This window comes from Alnus glutinosa, chromosome 7, assembly GCF_958979055.1.
Source record: "Alnus glutinosa chromosome 7, dhAlnGlut1.1, whole genome shotgun sequence".
Lineage (NCBI taxonomy): Eukaryota > Viridiplantae > Streptophyta > Magnoliopsida > Fagales > Betulaceae > Alnus > Alnus glutinosa.
In genome coordinates this window covers 12165837-12177665 of record NC_084892.1, presented here as the reverse complement: position 1 = coordinate 12177665, position 11829 = coordinate 12165837, and the positions used below count along the sequence as shown (strand labels likewise).

The 11829-nt window shown below is 36.7% G+C and overlaps 1 pseudogene; it reads right to left on the bottom strand.

The window, feature by feature from the left end:
* Positions 1–1545: 1545 nt before the first annotated feature.
* Positions 1546–8670, bottom strand: LOC133873248 (ubiquitin carboxyl-terminal hydrolase 5-like; annotated as a pseudogene).
* Positions 8671–11829: the final 3159 nt, after the last annotated feature.

The window sequence follows — 11829 nt, the reverse complement described above, 5'->3', positions numbered from 1 at the left end:
AGTCCATGCTTCATTCTCGCCTTTTAGTATAAAAGTGCCCCCACATGAGGCATCTACCATCTGTTTATGAGACTCCGTCAAACTATCGTAGAAACATTGCATAAGCTGCCATCTCGGGACGGCGTGGTGCAGACACTTCCTGAAAAGGTCATTCATCCTTCCCCACGTCTCATAAGACAATTCCCTTCACTTTGGGAGAAATCAGTGATGGCTCTCCAAATTTGGTTCGTCCTCCCTATGTGGAAATACTTATTGACAAACTCTTGTTCAATTTGAGTTCACGAAGTGATTGTTTTGGCTTCCAAGGAATTAAACCAATATTTGGCTTTATCTTTGAATGAAAAGGGAAAAAAGCGCATTTTCAAAGCATCCTCTGAAAAGTTATGCATCTTAAAAGACACGTAAGCATCATCTTCCATACAGCAGCATTCAGAGTACTGCCAGTAATCTACCAGCAAGCATACAAGTCGAGGGATTATCACCGTTATTATCTAGTACTTTCAATTTTTATTGATCAAGACACAACCACTAAACCACGTTTTGCAATTAGTCATTTAACATATAACAAGTTCCAATTACTCTAAACATACTGCGTATGGAAACAAAGCTTAAACATGTGATTGTTGCTGAAGCCTAGGACAAGATACTTTCTACATGAGCCGATGTTAGTTTCTTTAAAAGCGCTCATTTAGATTCCCCAAGCACTTCAAAGTCCCAACTATATCAATTTTAAAATTTGAAAAGCTTAGAAAATAAAGAAATATTATTTTGCATTCTCCCAAAATTTGAAAAAAAAAACTTCAAAAATAGAAAAATACTGTTTTGCATTCTCCCAACATACTCAACTGATATAAAATGCTCAATCCACCCTTAACCTTTTTTTTTTTTTCTTTTTTTTTTCTTTTTTAATTAAGATGAATTTAAGGGTAGATTGAGCATACTACATCATCTTACTATGCTAAAGGAATGCAAAATAACATTTCTCTACTTTTTTCTTCTTCTTTTTTTTTTTTTTCTTTTTTTTTTTCAATTTTTTTTTTTTATCGAACATTAAATTGATCGAAAATAACTCAGGTGGGCTATATCCCTGAATTGGACTATTCTAAAGAACTTTTGTTTGGAAGCGGCTGCCTCGTTAACATTAAGATTACCTTTGTTTGCGTGAGTGCGTGTGAATTGATTTTGACCCCTGCGAGTTTTTGCATCATTTGTATAAACTGAAACTCCAGCAAGATATTAGAGCTGACAGTTGATGAATGCGATTATATCGTAGGGTCATTGGGAATGGGATACAAAAACATCTATTCCCCCCTCAAACTAGCCTTGCGAAATTGAAATAGGAGGGTCCACAATGCGTCATTTTCTGCACAACCCCTTGAGCAGCCCTTGCGGCCATGAATTTTCAGATCCGCGAAGGGCTAGTTTTCTAGTCTTCTTCATGCTCAATTTAATATGCCTAGGGATCTGCAATATGCCAAACACGAGTCGATCTTATTAAAATATCATTGGCAACCCACTGATTAAAGAGAAATCATTCGTGTATTCTAAGTGCTTACTTCTAGTTCTTAACGTGGTACTGAAAATCACTATTGAATTTTAGACGGGTTAATCTGAATATGATATACCAATGGTAATTTTCACTACTATAACAAAAAATAAGCACTTGGAAGTACATGTAGCATTTTTCTTAACACGCCCAATTACTTTTCAAACATGAATTTTTCATCATATACTAGTTCGCCAAGCATGTACAGCACATTCGTTGCCGCCCTAGGAGAGGCCCACATGTCTATATACCCTCTCTGTAGCTGAACTCCTCATTTCAACCCAAGGCTTTTACAGTTGCATACATTTCGGACAAAACTCCCAAAGGACCCAAATTAATGCAGCCATACCTCGGTACTTTTCTGTTGTTGATTGAGAAATGTTCATGTCAAAGGCGGGGTCACTTTCGAGAGCTAACATTGTTGTCACCTGATCAAGACTGTGCTCCATTGCTAGCAGAGGCATCATCAGTCTTCACTCTCCGATAAAAGAGGACGTATGCGGCACCTGTTTTACTTCTTCCTCATTTATGTGTGATATGTGGTTGTCATCAAAGTTGTACCACCTATTCTCATCTAGAAGCTGCACTTAATGGAAAATAGTATTCATCAGGATATGATATTAACAAGCATAGAAAAGCCCACTGAAAAGTCAAGTGAATGTCCAGTTGGTGGAAGGCCCCCCAAATATACATCTGCATGGTAAAATTGGAAAAACAATGGTTTGCCATGAAGTTTCAGTGTCAAGTAAAGACACCATACACCAACAATTAACAGCAAAATAACACCCAGATCAGTGTCAAATAAAACGTTTTAAGTTCTAAAATGTTAGATTTTGCACCAACTCAAGGCAGCTGAAGTTTGGAAAAAAGATGAAATCTTAGAGAAAAAGGTATAGTAGATAGGTATCTCACTCACCTTGATATGTGCAGTATAGTGCCCACCACCCATGCCACCATAATGGTTAGTTAGGGCATATAGTTCATAGAGCTGACGACGCCGGGAATTATTTTGTTCGCCACACAAGTTGTTAGGTCAAAGTCATGAATGGGGAAGTTGACAAAGGTTTCTAGCTTCAACAGATCCTTATGCTTCATGGACCTGCTGTATGACAATCTATTTAAATGGATGACCAATACTTCTGGAAGCTTCCATAGATCAAGCTTTTTACTTGCTTGTCGCCGCTCTTTGCATTGGGGACAGTACCTTCATCAGACACAATAAATCATCAAAGTTGTTCAGCAAGTAGCCATTCACTCACATGGATTTTTGCATCGACCACACAGTTTATATAGTTTCAACCACTAAGAACTTTAGACTAGAATTGTCAAATGGAAAATGCAAAGTAGCAGAGATTCGACGTTCTTCATTTGAAGGATGCTTAGTAAAGTACAAAGATGTCTTCACCAAAAATGAATTGGGAAAAAGAATAAAATCAGAACGCAAACTAAGAGCAGTTCCATTAATTAACAGAAGGTAATAGCCACCCATCTTCTTCCCTATTACTACAATCATAAGGGACTAGTGAAATGGGAAGTTGTGAGCCAAAAAGGTAGCAAGACTGAAACCCTTGATCATAACCAATTTTGATCTCAAAACAGTAAAACAGGATTCACACAAGGCAATAAAGTGTTCCATCCTTTTGACAAACTGTTTTGGTCGATAATACAATAAACCAACCATCAAAAGTACAACTTTGGCGAATCACCAGCTAATGAATCAATGTTGGACTATTCTTGACCCTTAGGTAGGATCACCACCAATTTATTAAAAATCCATCATTAACAGATGCAAGCACACAACAAATTAAAGATGACAAGGACAGCAGAAATGTAGAAGAAGAAGAAACTAACCACATGTCTTCAGGCATCAGTGGTTCTTCACACAGAAAAGCTTCCAGGCAGGTGTACAAAGAGAGACGTTCAATACGAGCTTTCTTTTTAGGTGGCCCATTAAACACTTCTGGCAAGTTCTCTAGATAGTGTGTATCATACTTGCATAGAAGCTTCTGTGACCAGTCCACATACACTAGAATTGATGTTGATGATGAGGATAGTCTAATGGGTTTGTCCTCTCCCACTGACAGGTCAATGCAAGGATTACTTTCATCAACCAACTGAAGACGCAGTCTCAGTAATGTGACTGCTTCAGAATTAGTGTCATCCTTACTTTGTGGATTTGATATTGAGGAGTACTCACTGTACTCTGTACATGCTTCACCAGAACTGAGATCACGGCACTGGTCTGATGCTGCTATAGAGATGTTAGTATCAGAAATATTACTTTGTCCTAGGCTTTCAGTTCTTGAAATTGGAGAACCATTTTGTGAACCAGTAGCTGTATATCCCCTCTTGTAATTACATCGTCACATGGGATTGATGAGACAAGAGGTGTTCCATAAGGTTTCCATCCTGACGTGGTTTGGGCATCACTGGTTTCCCTAAGACAAAAATTATTCAAGAACTTAGAAAGTGGCACACAAGAAACCACTACAAAGAATAAAAGTAACAAGGGAAATTGATATTTTTCCAAAATGACAATAGACTCTTTTTCATTTTTTAAAGTGGAAATGGCATTTTTTTTTTTTTTTAAGTAAAAGTGATAATGGCATGTTATCAATCGATCAACTCCACTCACCATTTTTCATCCTTTTGGTCAACAGTTCTTTTTCCTTTTTTTTTGGGTAAGTAAGATTGGAGTATGATGCCATTTCACAGAAGGAACAATTTTTGTCACGAAAAAAAAGGAGAGAGAACTTTTCAGTCCTAACTAACTATGGAAGTATCTTCTTGTTCAGGGATACCGATGACAATAGTTGAAACAGTCAACATAGTAATTAAAGCAATGAACATAAATACTAGTGACGAAGGACATAACAACCAGGGCCAGATATCTGGGGGCCATGGAAAAAGAGAGAAAATAATAAGCAGCCCACTTTCTTTATTGCTTTGATTAATGTAGCGTTCATGAAATTATACATACTGCTCTCTATGGCGATGTATTAATTGAGGATATTTTGTGCTCTTCACTAGCTTTGGCATCTTGTAGGCAGCAAGGTGGTCATCATCTTTGATGGTGGACAACATTATTAAAGGATCTTCTAGAAACTTCTGAATCAAATGGTTCCGTATCTGTGAACAAAACATTTGAATTATTCAATCCAATTAAACATGCACAAAAATAATCCTAAAAACACAACATCCATAAAGTTCACTGCCACAAACCTCCACAAGCAAAAGCTTCTCACTATGCTTCAAGGAACATGCACTGCTAAGTGCCTGGATTAAGTCCCTGCAACGTCCCTGCTTTGGGACAGTCACAGTGTATGCAGATGGAAGGGCACTTCTATCACAAGTGAAAACTGTTACTGTCATAAAGCGGGTAATGGTCAGCTGGAGTGGCAAGGAGAGATACATGAAGGGATCAAATGTGATGGAAACTTTATTGCACACTGGACAAACCAATGTTGACTTGTACTGGCCCCGTGAAGAATAACACAAATCCATAAGTTCAGAAGCATTAGTAGTCAGGTGAACTCAATTAGAAAAGAAAATAATGAAAATCAATGGCATATTTTGTGATAGGATGTGATTAAGATATTTATCCTAAAGTGAAACAAAGTGAGGCATAAATGTTAATCTCATCCAAGCCTTATACATTTATTAGGATGATAAACCTGAATACATCAGAATTTGAACCATAATTATAGCTATAGATTTAATCCGGATTTTAGAATGAAAAAGTTATATTGATAATAAAAGATCATATTAGTTCAGTTTCTAGCTTTTCTAAATTTTAGTTTCCATATGAACCATCACATTGACAGCAAAAATTTTGTTTCTTAAAATTTTGTTTATTTTGTAATTCAACTTAATATGTTTAAAACATTATTTGTACATATTGCCAGGATAGGTTTAAAACTAATATCATGCAAATGCAAACGAATAAGATCTGAGCAACTATATGAGAAACATTGTTTTAAACCTATCAATTGAGATCATGTCCCCCCAAACACTACAAAAATAGTGGCATTTGGCCACTTACAGTTTGCCATGTGTACGGACACAGTACACGTGGCAAACTGTTCGCCACGTGCGCATGGCCACGTGTGAGGCTCGTGTTGGATCTGAAAGTGACTAACTGACCAAATTGACGCGTGTATACTAATACACGTGGCAGATTAGACCCGTATATTCCAATACTCGTGGCCACCTGGCCACGTCTACTCTTGTATACGTGTCTGACAGCCAGACACGTGTATTTTATTACACGTGTCTGACTGTCAGACACGTGTATTAAGATACACGTGTCTATTTTGTTTTTTTTAAAAAAAATTAAAATTAAAATTGTATTTTTTATTTAATTTAATTCTTTAATTGTATTTTTAAATTAAATTAAAAATACAATTAAAGAATTAAATTAAATAAAAAATACAATTTGAAATTTTTTTTTAAATTTGTTTTTCAATTTAGTTTTGTTATTGTTTTTTTAAATTTGTTTGGGTTAATTAATTTTCTTTTTTCTTTTTATTTTTCTTCTTTCCGACCACAAATAACACAATATTTATTTTATCCAAAAATATCACAAAATCAAATTACACAAACCAATAATTAATAACGTATTTGTTAACTACGCAAATCTTTACAAACAAAAAATAATTACAAAAAATAAACATATTCGTTAATAACAAAAAATAATTACACAAAATATCTACAAATCCGAAGGGTGTCCCTGTAGAGCACGAGGTATCGTCCCAGGCGTGTTCTCACCAACCGGCGATTGCTGCGCAAGGGATGGTGTAGCGGGCGATGGTGTAGCGACAGAGGAGTGCTGGCTCAGCCGTCGTCCAATAGGCGACAACGTACCAACCGTTGTCGCATTACCTGCAAGTAATATAGACAATTAAAGTATATAATATTACTTGCAAATTTAAAGGGGTAATGAAAACAAATTAAAATTAATTTTATCCTATACACAATATAAATCATACCTGCAGATGCACTATTAACAGAAGACGTACTACCTACGTTTGCAGGTGAAGACTGAGCACCAAGACATGGTTGTGATACTCCCATTGAGGACATGAAGACCTCGAATTGTCGCATGCGCTGCTCCAACGCGTCATTCCCCTCTCGCTCAGCCCGTAGCTCCGCTTGCATTTCTTCCATCTTCCGAGCGTGTTCGGCCCAATCCCGAGACGTGCCCTCATATGATCCCCCCTGTGAGCGAGGCCTGTATGAGAAACATGTCCCCCAAACAGGAGTAACGTTTGGCCCAACCTGCTGAACCCTCCCCACCTACTCAGGCCTCCCAACCGCCTGTTCGTACGCATCGTTCGGTGCCCAACGCATCATGTCTACTGAGACGCTCTGCGTGGCGGCTGGATCACTGGATAAACTCTGCGTCATCCTCTCCTGTACGTCGTCAACATGAAATACTCATATATTGAATAATGTCATATCACACACATAATTTAGAAATATTAGTAAAATAGATCAGTAGCATACGCATAGGACCCGTGTACGTTCGTTCAAGTAAGTGCCGTCCTTCCTTGGGTGGGACTTCACGAACGACGCGGCGCAAGTGGGGGGCGTGCCAGATGTACATGTCTGTCATCATCCAGTTGAAATATATAACAAACAAAGAGCGAGAAAATAGTGTAAAGAAAAAGAAAAACAATTAGCAACAAATATGAAAAACATAAACATATATTTGTTCATACCTCATCGTGATTAAATCTGGCATAACTTTTAGATCCCGTACAATGGGGAAGGTCATTCTGCTCCCGCAGCCTCTTCATCCGTTTAGAGGTCGCCTACGCATTGAACATGAATATAAAAATATAAGTATTGACACACTTAAAGTAGTAATAAAATTAATTGAACTGTTATTAAAAAATCACAACATTTTTTTGTCATACAATTAAAGACCTACATACCCTTTTTTGCTCAGTGCACCAATCACTCAACATGAACTCTACATCTTCTGCGTCATACTTCGCAAAAGCATTGTCCGGCACTCTCGCACGTATAATCTCGGGCATGTCACCGTCTCGAATATCTAGCTTGGTTTTGAACCTCGACTTCCACGAGCAGTGCTTACGGCCAATATCATTCCACGCTTCCTGTTGTGCCTTGCGCTTGTCTATTGATACAGGTATATAGAACTCCTCCTGCACATTCAATTTAAGCGTTAGTTTAAAAACTTCAAGAAAAACTTAATCTTAAGTTTAATTCAAATAAATAAATAAATTAGATTCATAAACATACCATCAGCGCGTCCCACATAGCCTGCTTAATCTGCTTATCTACCTTCGTCCATTCGTCCCGCATATGTATGTAAGACCCGCTCCTGATAAGCATGTCCTCAGCCCGCCTAAAACGATTGCAGGCTCGTCTTACAAGTTGTAGAGCAGCATTGTACTGCAACACAACCTTCGTCCCCCTCGGGAGCACCCAATTTCTCTCTGGGTCCCTAATCACCACATAATATATGCTTTTGTCTGGGTTGTACCCTAATGAAAAAAATATACAACATTTAATTGGTTAACACTAAAAAACATAATTATATCAACAAATTGTAAATTCAATTTATTTTTCTTTCAAACTTAATATTTATTTTTGGTAACATAATATGAGTTTTAAGGATGTCTAAATATATACTTACCCATCAACCGAATCTGGTCAATCTGTATGTGCTGGGTCACTGGGTCGTCTGCGACCTCCTCGCCAACCCCTCCCGTTGGTGGAGGCTGCTGATCATCATCTGAAAGCATATCCTGGGGGCTATCGGGGGTCAACTGATCGATACCCAACATCGCCACGTCCCCCTCATGGAGAATCTGGCTCCCCCCCAGATCTGCCATCTGACTCTCATCGAAAAGTGGTACCTGGCTCTCTCCAGATATCGGCACCTGGCTCTCCTCAGATAAAGGCACCTGGCTCTCTCCAGGCCCCAGGCCTTGACTCGCTGTCGATGCTGGCATCTGTCTCAATCCCATAATCTGGCCCTGCATCGCTGCCTGTGCTGGCATCTGTCCCAACCCCACAGCCGGCATCTGCATCTCCCCGGTCTGTGGCAGAGGAAACCTATCATCCTGTGTCTCACTATCAGATCCACATGGCATAGGTCCAGTATATGTATACGGAAAGTACGGCGCATAACCATGTGGCCCCATCCCCTCTCGCACCCACCATCGAGCCACGTTAAAATTGGAACATATTTTAAACAAATACATTTAAATGTACCATGTTTATTATAGCAAAAAAATCAAGGACAAAAATAAGGGAAAATTGCTCACAATTTATGCTCCTTATATTTGTTATGCTGTAATTTATGCTTCTTAAGGATTTTGTACCTGCATTGTTGGAAAAAAAAATTAATAAAACAAAACAACAGAAAAACACAAGTCAGAGAGAGATGCGGAGAGAGAGAGAGAGAGAGACAGAGAGATATTTAGAGAGAGAGGTTCGGACCTGAAGCTCACCGGAGTGTTTGGAGCCGGCCGGAGTTCAGAGAGAGAGAGAGAGAGAGAGCGACAGATATAGAGAGAGATAGAGACAGAGAGAGAGAGGGAGAGAGAGGGATACTTTGTTATAATGTATGGAGAGAGGTCACTGCCGGAGTGATTAAATCGCCGGTCGGAGTTAAGGGCCGGTGTTTGGGTTAGAGAGAGAGAGAGTGAGCTGGCCGAAGGTGCTTTGACGGAGAGGGAGCTAGCCGGAGGAACGGCCGGACGCGCGGAGGTCGGTGAGGTGGCCGGTGACGTCGACGGAGAGGGAGAGAGAGAGTGAGGGTGAGAGAGAGACAGTTAGAGAGAGAGAGAGAGAGAGAGAGAGAGAGAGAGAGAGAGAGAGAGAGAGAGAGAGAGAGAGAGATGATCGATGTCTGGAAGCTACCCAATTAGTATAATTTTTTTAAAAAAAAAAAATTTAAAAGAAATGGCCAGGCGGCGCGCAGGAATTGTCCCGGGCTGTGCACCTTGCCAAATGTTGGCCACGAGGCAGGTGGCCATGTGGCCAATTAGGAACGTGTACTAATATACACGTCCCTAATGGGAGACGTGTCTCCAATTGTAATTATTTTTTTAATTTTTTTGTAAAAAGTAAAAATTATACATATAAATATATAAACCCTAACCCGACCCTAAGTGTTCGTATATACTATACTATATATAGCCATAAACAATAACCGTAAGTGTATGTACTATATATAGCTATAAACTCTAACCGTAAGTGTATGTACTATATATGTACATAAACCCTAACCCTAGGTGTATGTACTATATATGTACATAAACCCTAACCCTAAGTGTATGTACTATATATAGGTATAAACCCTAACCGTAAGTGTATGTACTATATATGTACATAAACCCTAACCCTAGGTATATGTACTATATATGTACATAAACCCTAACCCTAAGTGTATGTACTATATATAGCTATAAACTCTAACTCTAAGTGTATGTACTATATATAGCCATAAACCCAAACCCTAAGTGTATATACTATATATAGCCATAAACCCTAACCCTAAGTGTATGTACTATATATGTACATAAACCCTAACCCTAAGTGTCTGTACTATATACAGCTATAAACCCTAACCCTAAGTCTTTGTAGTATATATAGTCATAAACAATAACCGTAAGTGTATATACTATATATAGCCATAAACCCTAACCCTAAGTGTATGTATTATATATAGCCATATATAAACCCTAACCCTAAGTATATGTACTATATATAGCCATAAACCCTAACCCTAAGTGCATATACTTGATATAGCCATAAACCCTAATCCTAAGTGTATATGGCTATATATATATATATATATATATATCATTTTTATTCCCATTTTTTTTGTTGAAAAATTTAATATTGTATTTATAAAACCCACATATAATACATAAATTCAATGATCGATTTGCACATCTCTTGTACAAACATGGATAAGAGATGTGTAAGAGAATGAAATTAAACATTTCTCCTTAAAAAATGAGAAAATCAACATTTAGCTTTTTAATTTTTAATTTTTTAATTGTTTGAGAAGATTCTCTCTTTAACTTGATTGAATAAAATTTGACTTAAATGCCGTAAAAAAACTATAAGATATACGCTGTAGTTTTTTGGAACAGCACATAAGCCAAATTCATTCGAATTTCTATAATATCGGAACAATCTAATTATAATCAATCTAGGATTTAATGTTATATTTAAAAGTGTACAATAATGACACGTGAAAAATATATTGACATAATTATTCATAAAATGTAAAATTAATTAAATTATAACCCATAACCCTAAGTGTATATATTATATATACCTATAAACCCTAAAACCCCTAACCCTAAGTATATATACTATATATAGCTATAAACCCTAACCCTAAGTGTATATATTATATATAGTCATAAATCCTAACACTAACCCTAAGTGTATGTACTACATATAGCCATTGACCTAAGTGTATATACTATATATAGCTATAAATCCTAAGTGTAAATACTATATATAGCTATAAATCATAATCCTAAGTGTATATACTATATATATCAATAAACCCTAACCCTAAGTATATATACTATATATAGCTATAAATCCTAGTCCTAAGTGTATATACTATATATAACTATAAACCCTAACCCTAAGTGTATGTACTATATATAACTATAAACCCTAACCCTAAGTGTATGTACTATATATAGCCATAAACCCTAAGTGTATGTACTATATAAGGGACTAAACCATAAGTATTTAATTTATTATGTAGCACGGAACCCTCAAAATAATTGCATTTACTATATATAGTCATAAATAGCAAGGTTAGGATTATATATACAAGTCATTATAAATGTATATAGTTTCTAAACCGTTTACATGCATGCATATCTATATATATAGTATTAATTATAGGTTTTTCAACTTTGTTATGTTTTAATGTTTTTTTTTTTTTGTTTCTAAACGTAGATGGTGTATAAAACTAAACCCTAATTTGAACTATTTGGTTTAATTATATATATATAGCACCAAATTTGGTTTAATTATGCATATAGTACAATATGTAAATTAGGTTAGGGTTTACGTACTTATCAGTATACCATATATATATAAATAAGGAACCTAAAAAACATAAACTCCAAGTATAGAATTTACATATAGCATATAGCTTTAAAACCTAACATTATGTGTATATGCTATGTACACCGTAATTTTACAAATTTATATAGTTAATAAGATAAGGAGTTTATTTTTTATTTTTTTTAAAAAAATGAACACAAAAC